A 6,380-nucleotide genomic window follows, 5' to 3' on the forward strand; every position below is an offset into this window, starting at 1 on the left:
ATCGCTGGCATTCATGCCAGAAGTCATACAGAGGTAAAGTTTGTTACTTCTTTTTGCAATTTATTTTAAAAACTGGAAAGGTGGGCTTCCCTGGTGGCGCAGTGGTTGAGAGTCTGCCTGCCGATGCAGGGGACACAGGTTCGTGCCCCGGTCCGGGAAGATCCCACATGCCGTAGAGCTGCTAGGCCCGTGAGCCATGGCCACTGAGCCTGCGCGTCCGGAGCCTGTGCTCCGCAACGGGAGAGGCCACAACAGTGAGAGGCCCACATACCGCAAAAAAAAAAAAACCCAAAACTGGAAAGGTAATTGGGGAGAAGGCCAAAGCTTCTATACCTCATTACCATGGATAATCATATTAATTTTAATAACAAAAATAATCAACATTAAGTATATGTTGCTAATGTAATTTATCAAAGGTTCCTTTTTTGCCATTTCTTTCCTTTGTTTAATTGTAGTTATTTTAAAATCGTTATTACTCATATATTTGAACTGTGGTTTTTAGATGAGGCAACCACTACATTTACTAATATTTCTATTAGAGAGAAAGACCGTGCCCCTTGGAAGACTTGAACATTTCTTCTAATGCTGAGCAGCATGATTACTGTTGAGTGTGAGCTGACAAATGTGTACATCAACAAATATTATTTACTTTCAGTCGATCCAGGAGACTCTATATCATTTTCAACTTGATTTATTCATTTAGGATTCATTAAGCCACAAACTTGTGCCAAGCATTGTGCAAAACATAGCATATGATAAATTCTTGCCTCCAGAATTCTAAGAGTTAGTTCTTTAGGGGAGGCAGAAGGGTAAACAAACCATTGCCATAAACTGTGATGACAGCTGTAACAGAGATGAGAACAGAGGGCTGTGGTGACGGGGAAGAGGGGTATATATGCCATAGTTGTCTCAGAAAGATTCCACAGGAGAGACTTTTTTGAAGAGGAATGGAAAAACTTGGATAGGTGTTATTAGTTAGGTAAAAGCTAAGAGGGTGTAACAAACAGACTATAAAATACAGAAGCTGAAAGAACGTTGAGGTTTATTTCTCTTTTATTTACTAGTTCAAGGTGAGTGGCCCAGTTGAGGGGGTGGCTCTGCTCCACAGGGTCATTCAGGGCCCCAGGGTCCTTCTCTTTTGTTGCTCTGCCATCAGCCTTATTCTTGTCTGCATGGTCAAAGCTGGATTTTTGTTACTTTGATACAGTTCAAGGGAAGAAAAAGGTATGGAGGAGCACATACCTAATATCTTATGGCCCAGACCTGGGAGTGGTCCTCATCGCTTCCTCTTCTGTTCTGCTCGTGAGAATATAGTCATAGGGCCATACCCAGCCACAAGGGATGCTGAGTATCTAGTTACAATGCTATTACAGTGACCTTCAGTGGACAGAGGCCAGATCACCAGGGGCCCCATATGTCATCCTGAACTAGGAAAAAGACTTAAGTTGCTTTTTTCCATGTGAGTCTTTATTTCTGAGATTTTCTGGAGAAATGTTAGTATTTTGCAGCCCCCTTCTCACCTTTGAAATCTTAACCTCTAAGTTGTAATTTGCCATGAAGTGTTTTCCTTTATGTTAATCTCAGAGGACTTTACATTTCTGATTTTATTTTTGGTCAGTAGGACAAATTGATTTAATTCATTTTGCAGGTGACTGATATTCTAGGTACTATCTCTCTCTTAACCATGCTAGTTAGCAAAGAATCCTGCTAATGGTAGGATATATACCTTTACCCCAGGTTGTGTTCACATCTTGTAGAGATGAGGTTGATCCATCCTATTCTAAGGTTTTCATTTTTGTTTTAGTCAAGATCGTTGTTAAGCTTAGTTCAGTTGGGCAAGAAGGCTGCAGAGAAGGGTCCCATGAGCAGTTCTTTTCTGGGTGGATGAATTTTTTTCAGCTAAAAATATTTTAGGGTAAGGCTTAACAAAGAGCCTCTAATTAGGTCTTAAGGCTTTGTAGGAAAAGATTAGAGTAATTGCCTTATAAAGAAGAAACCTTTATTTCTAGAGGCTTTAGACTACACAAGAGGGAATCTGGGCTGAGTTGGGCGTGGATATTCATAGACTATAGACATGTTTTGCCTTAATCCTCTTGTGAGTCTTTCCTGAGGTGGTTTTAGATATGGAGGATATAGAACTACTGCCCCGTACATATTCACTGGGCTCTTTGGCTTTACAACAGCTTTTAGAATTGGAATTCTAAAATGTAAAGCATGTTCTCAGCTAGAGTACCTATTTTAACAAAACAAAACAGAACAATGAAAGCTTCCATAGAGGAGATTTTGAAAGATGTGCCCTGCTTTCTGATGCTGGTCAAGTTAAAGTCATGAAGTAGATAAGTCCTGAAAGATACATGGAAGTCAGCCAGAGAAGTAAGAGGTAAGGTCATTGGAGGAGAGAAAAGGGCACCTGCAAAGGCATGTAGGCACATGCAGAAAGTGGAAGTGGTATGGGCTAGTGATAAGCAGAGGATAGATATGGGGGATGGTGATAGGTGAAGCTGCAGAGGTAGGGCTGGGGTCAGATCAACATGAGCCTTGTGTGCCAAGCTGTGATGCTGGAGAGACACTACAAGGCAGTGACCCAATCAGACTTGCGTTTAGAAAGCCTGTTTCTGTGTGGTGGATGGAGTGACGGATGGCGAGTCTAAGCCAGCAGAACTTGGAGGAGGATATTTATCCAGATAAGGTGACCTACCTGAGCTAAGAATAGAGCACTGTGAATGGAGAAGTGACTTTGCAGAGAAATGTAGGAGAAAAATGAGAAAGGTCTTGGTGACTCCTGCAAATGGAGGGTGAGAGGAGGAAAGAGTAAAGGGCCAGTATGTGGCACCTGGGCGACCGTGTGGGGCTGATCCCTGAGGTACTTCCAACAGGGGATAAAAGAGCCACTTAGGGAAGATGACGGGTTCTGTTTTAAAAAGATAAATGGAAACTCTTAAGTAGAAATGTCCAACAGATAGATGAATATACAGGCCTTAGGTTTGGGATTAAGAAGAGAACTGAGGATAGAGAATTGGGAGTCATTAGCATATAGGTAAAAGTCAAAGCCAAATGTTGTATGTGGTTAAAATCAGCCTGAGAACAAGTATAGTGGTTATTAGTTAAAACAATTCTTAAAGAACTCTTATAACATGTTGTGTTTCCATTGATACCTCAGTAATTCCCCAAAGCCAAACAATTTCATTGACTAAAATATTTCTTAAAGCATGTGCAAGGTTAATCAGCAATGATGAAGTTGCTTGGTAATCAATAAGAGAACTGAAATGTGGCAGCCACTCTCCTGAAACCCATATCCCCACTGTGCATGCTGCTGTCCTCTCCCACCCAAGCCAAGAGCGGTAAAGAAATCAGGTGGAAACCAGAGGCCCTCATAACAGGGAATAGAATTTAGGTGAACCTTAACTAATGCATTTGGAGCTGTTTAACAATGTGCACCTATTTCTAGTGAGTCTTGGACACATGACTGTTCTGAAAACAAGGTGAAAAGTGGAAAGTACAATGCTGGTAGGTGAGAATATAAGCCTTCAACCGCTTCAAAACAGATCCTGGAGAGTGTAGACAGGTTCAATAGAGGGTGATCAGAAAAACCTCGCGACATGAATGCTGAGGGTTCTTAAGCACAAAAATTTTAAAAAAATGTTTGTTGGACTTCCCTGGTGGCGCAGTGGTTAAGAATCTGCCTGCCAATGCAGGGGACACGGGTTCAAGCCCTGGACTGGGAAGATCCCACTTGCCCCGGAGCCACGAAGCCCATGCACCACAACTATTGAGCCTGCGCTCTAGAGCCCTCAAGCCACAACTACTGAGCCCACGTGCCACAGCTACTGAAGCGTGCACGGCTAGAGCCCGTGCTTCACAACAAGAGAAGCCACCGCAATGAGAAGCCTGCGCACCACAACGAAGAGTATCCCCCTCTCGCCGCAACTAGAGAAAGCCCATGCACAGCAATGAAGACCCAACACAGCCCCCTAAATAAATAAATAAATAAATAAATAAATAAATGTTTGTTGAAGGCTTTTTGGCACTGTCATCAAAAGTAAAGAATATTGCTCTGGAACTCATAGAGTATCTGAGTCTACATCCAGCTCTGTTACTCTGTTAGTACTTCTCTCTGGCATGCCCCTTGACCTTTCTGAGTCTCAGTTTCCTCAATGAACATTCAGGTTTGTGCTAGGTGTTTCTTCTAGGTCTGAAAGCTGTCCACCAGGGATTCAGTGCATAGGGTACTCTTTGTTAATGGGAAAAAAAAGGGGTTTATGGAATCATAATAATTTAGAGATTATTATTTGCATTGCCGATGGATTGTCCTACTTATAACAGAATTTGCTGGTGGGATAGTACTTTTTAGAAAATTGGCTGTTGTCTGTTGAAAGAAGTATTGGGCTTGGGGTCAAAAGAGCTGCTCTGGGACAGGCTGTACTCTTCATTAGTTGTATGACTTAAAAGCTTTAAGTCTCAGTTTCCTTACTTTAAAATTAAAATACTAATAAAAACACCTGGCTACTGTACAGATCATCTTGAAGGCTGTAAGGCACATAAATATAAGTTATTCTCACTCAGAAGAGACAGTTATCCTAACCTAATATGTATACACGTAATTCCTTTAGTGTTGGAGACTGGTTCTTGGAAATGGGCTCCTAGTGGGTCAGCACTGTAGGGACCCACCGTGGATGGCATAGCCCTTCGGGACAAACGACAAGCATTTTATATTGGAAATTGCTCTTCCCTTCTCTTCACATCCCTGATGTTGGGCCAGGCCTTCAGGCATAGCTTCTTTCCAGTCATTGTTTCTGAAGTTGTTGGTCCAGCCTCCTGAGCTGCCTTGACCTTGGGAGGATTCCCACCAATCTCTCTGTGCCTGCAAATCTCTACCCACCCTTTCACCACCATTAACATGACAGTGCCTCAAGCCATGTAGAGCTTGCATTTTAATGTCTTTTGTTTCTTTGTCTAGTTCCAGGTATAGCACTGGCATAATGTTTTCAGCCATTGTAGTTCAAAACTATTTCCCAGATCTGAAAACTAATGGAGAAAGAGAGGTCATAGTGGTAAATAGCCCATTCTGCTGAGCACACTGCTCTCTGAATGGGACTGAGAATGCTGCTGGCTGAGAGGTTCTGCAGTGTGGCATTCTAACACTTACTGAATGAGAGTGCCAAATACAGCTAGTACCCTTGCTCTTATTTGCCAAGAGGGTATATAGCACTCCGTGTGAAAGAAGATGATGTGTTATACATATCTGGGGAGGAAGGCTTTTGATGGAGGGATTTCAGCTCCTCTCAAGGCACTGACCTACAAAATGTAGATCAGAGCTGTCCTAGACTTTACCTTTTTGTGATTACACATCTCCGAGGTCCACTGAAGTTACCGTTTATGGTCCCAATCACCAGTGTTGTCTGTGGGCTTCGTGGGTGTCAAACTCCTGTAGAGTGTCGATAGCATCTCTTGATGTACAATGCCTGACATGGATAACTCTCAGTAAATGTTGAATGAGTGAAGTCATAATTATGATGGTTACTGTATTTTATTCCAGGCATTGTGATAAATGCTTTATATCATCACCTCTAATTTGCATGAAATAAAATTTATATTAATTATGGGTGAGGAAAGTGAGGCTCAGAGAGGTAACACTCCTTTTTCAATGTCACATAGCTAGTATGTGGCAGAGCTGAAATTTGCATTCAGACCTGCCTGGTTTCAAAGCTAGGGCTGCTAAGCATGCTTAGACATGTCTCCCAACATATGGACAAATGCAGGAATCCTCAAACATCAGGAAGGTAAGAGGACAGAGGAATAGAGAGAGAGGCCCATCTAATTACTTCCCTTGTGTCTGATCCACTGAAGTATAATTGCACTGGATGTTCAATACTTTCTAAGTTAATCTCTTAGGTTTTTTGTTTGTTTTTACACTGAGGTAAAAGCTTGTTAGATTTCCAGAATTAATAGGAACTACAGGAATACTTCTGTATTAGCGCCGAGTTAGCACTGAGAGAGTTCTGTAGATATGTTATGATCTAGGGGGAGAAGTCTAATTGGAGACACAGACTCTCAGGTTTTGTTAAAAGTCAGGTATTCCAATCTTCAGTTTGGTGTTTGAGCCCTTTGGTCCAGAACTTGGCTGAGTGGGTATCTTCCCTGGTTCAGAACACTACCTGTGACAGGGAGCTGACCAGTCTGAACACAGCTCATTTCGACCCTGACTAGATTTAGCCATAATGAATTTTTTTCTTATGTTACACTGGAATTTGTCTCCTTATGTCTTCAGTCCATTGGACCCAAGCCCTCTCTGTGGGCTCTTAACAAAGAGGTGTCTTTTCCAGTCCGACATTTCAAATGTTGGAAGTGCTCTTTCCCTGGGTCTTCTCTCTGGCGGATCT

The sequence above is a fragment of the Phocoena sinus genome, chromosome 2 (genome assembly GCF_008692025.1).
Source record: "Phocoena sinus isolate mPhoSin1 chromosome 2, mPhoSin1.pri, whole genome shotgun sequence".
In the NCBI taxonomy this organism is placed as follows: domain Eukaryota; kingdom Metazoa; phylum Chordata; class Mammalia; order Artiodactyla; family Phocoenidae; genus Phocoena; species Phocoena sinus.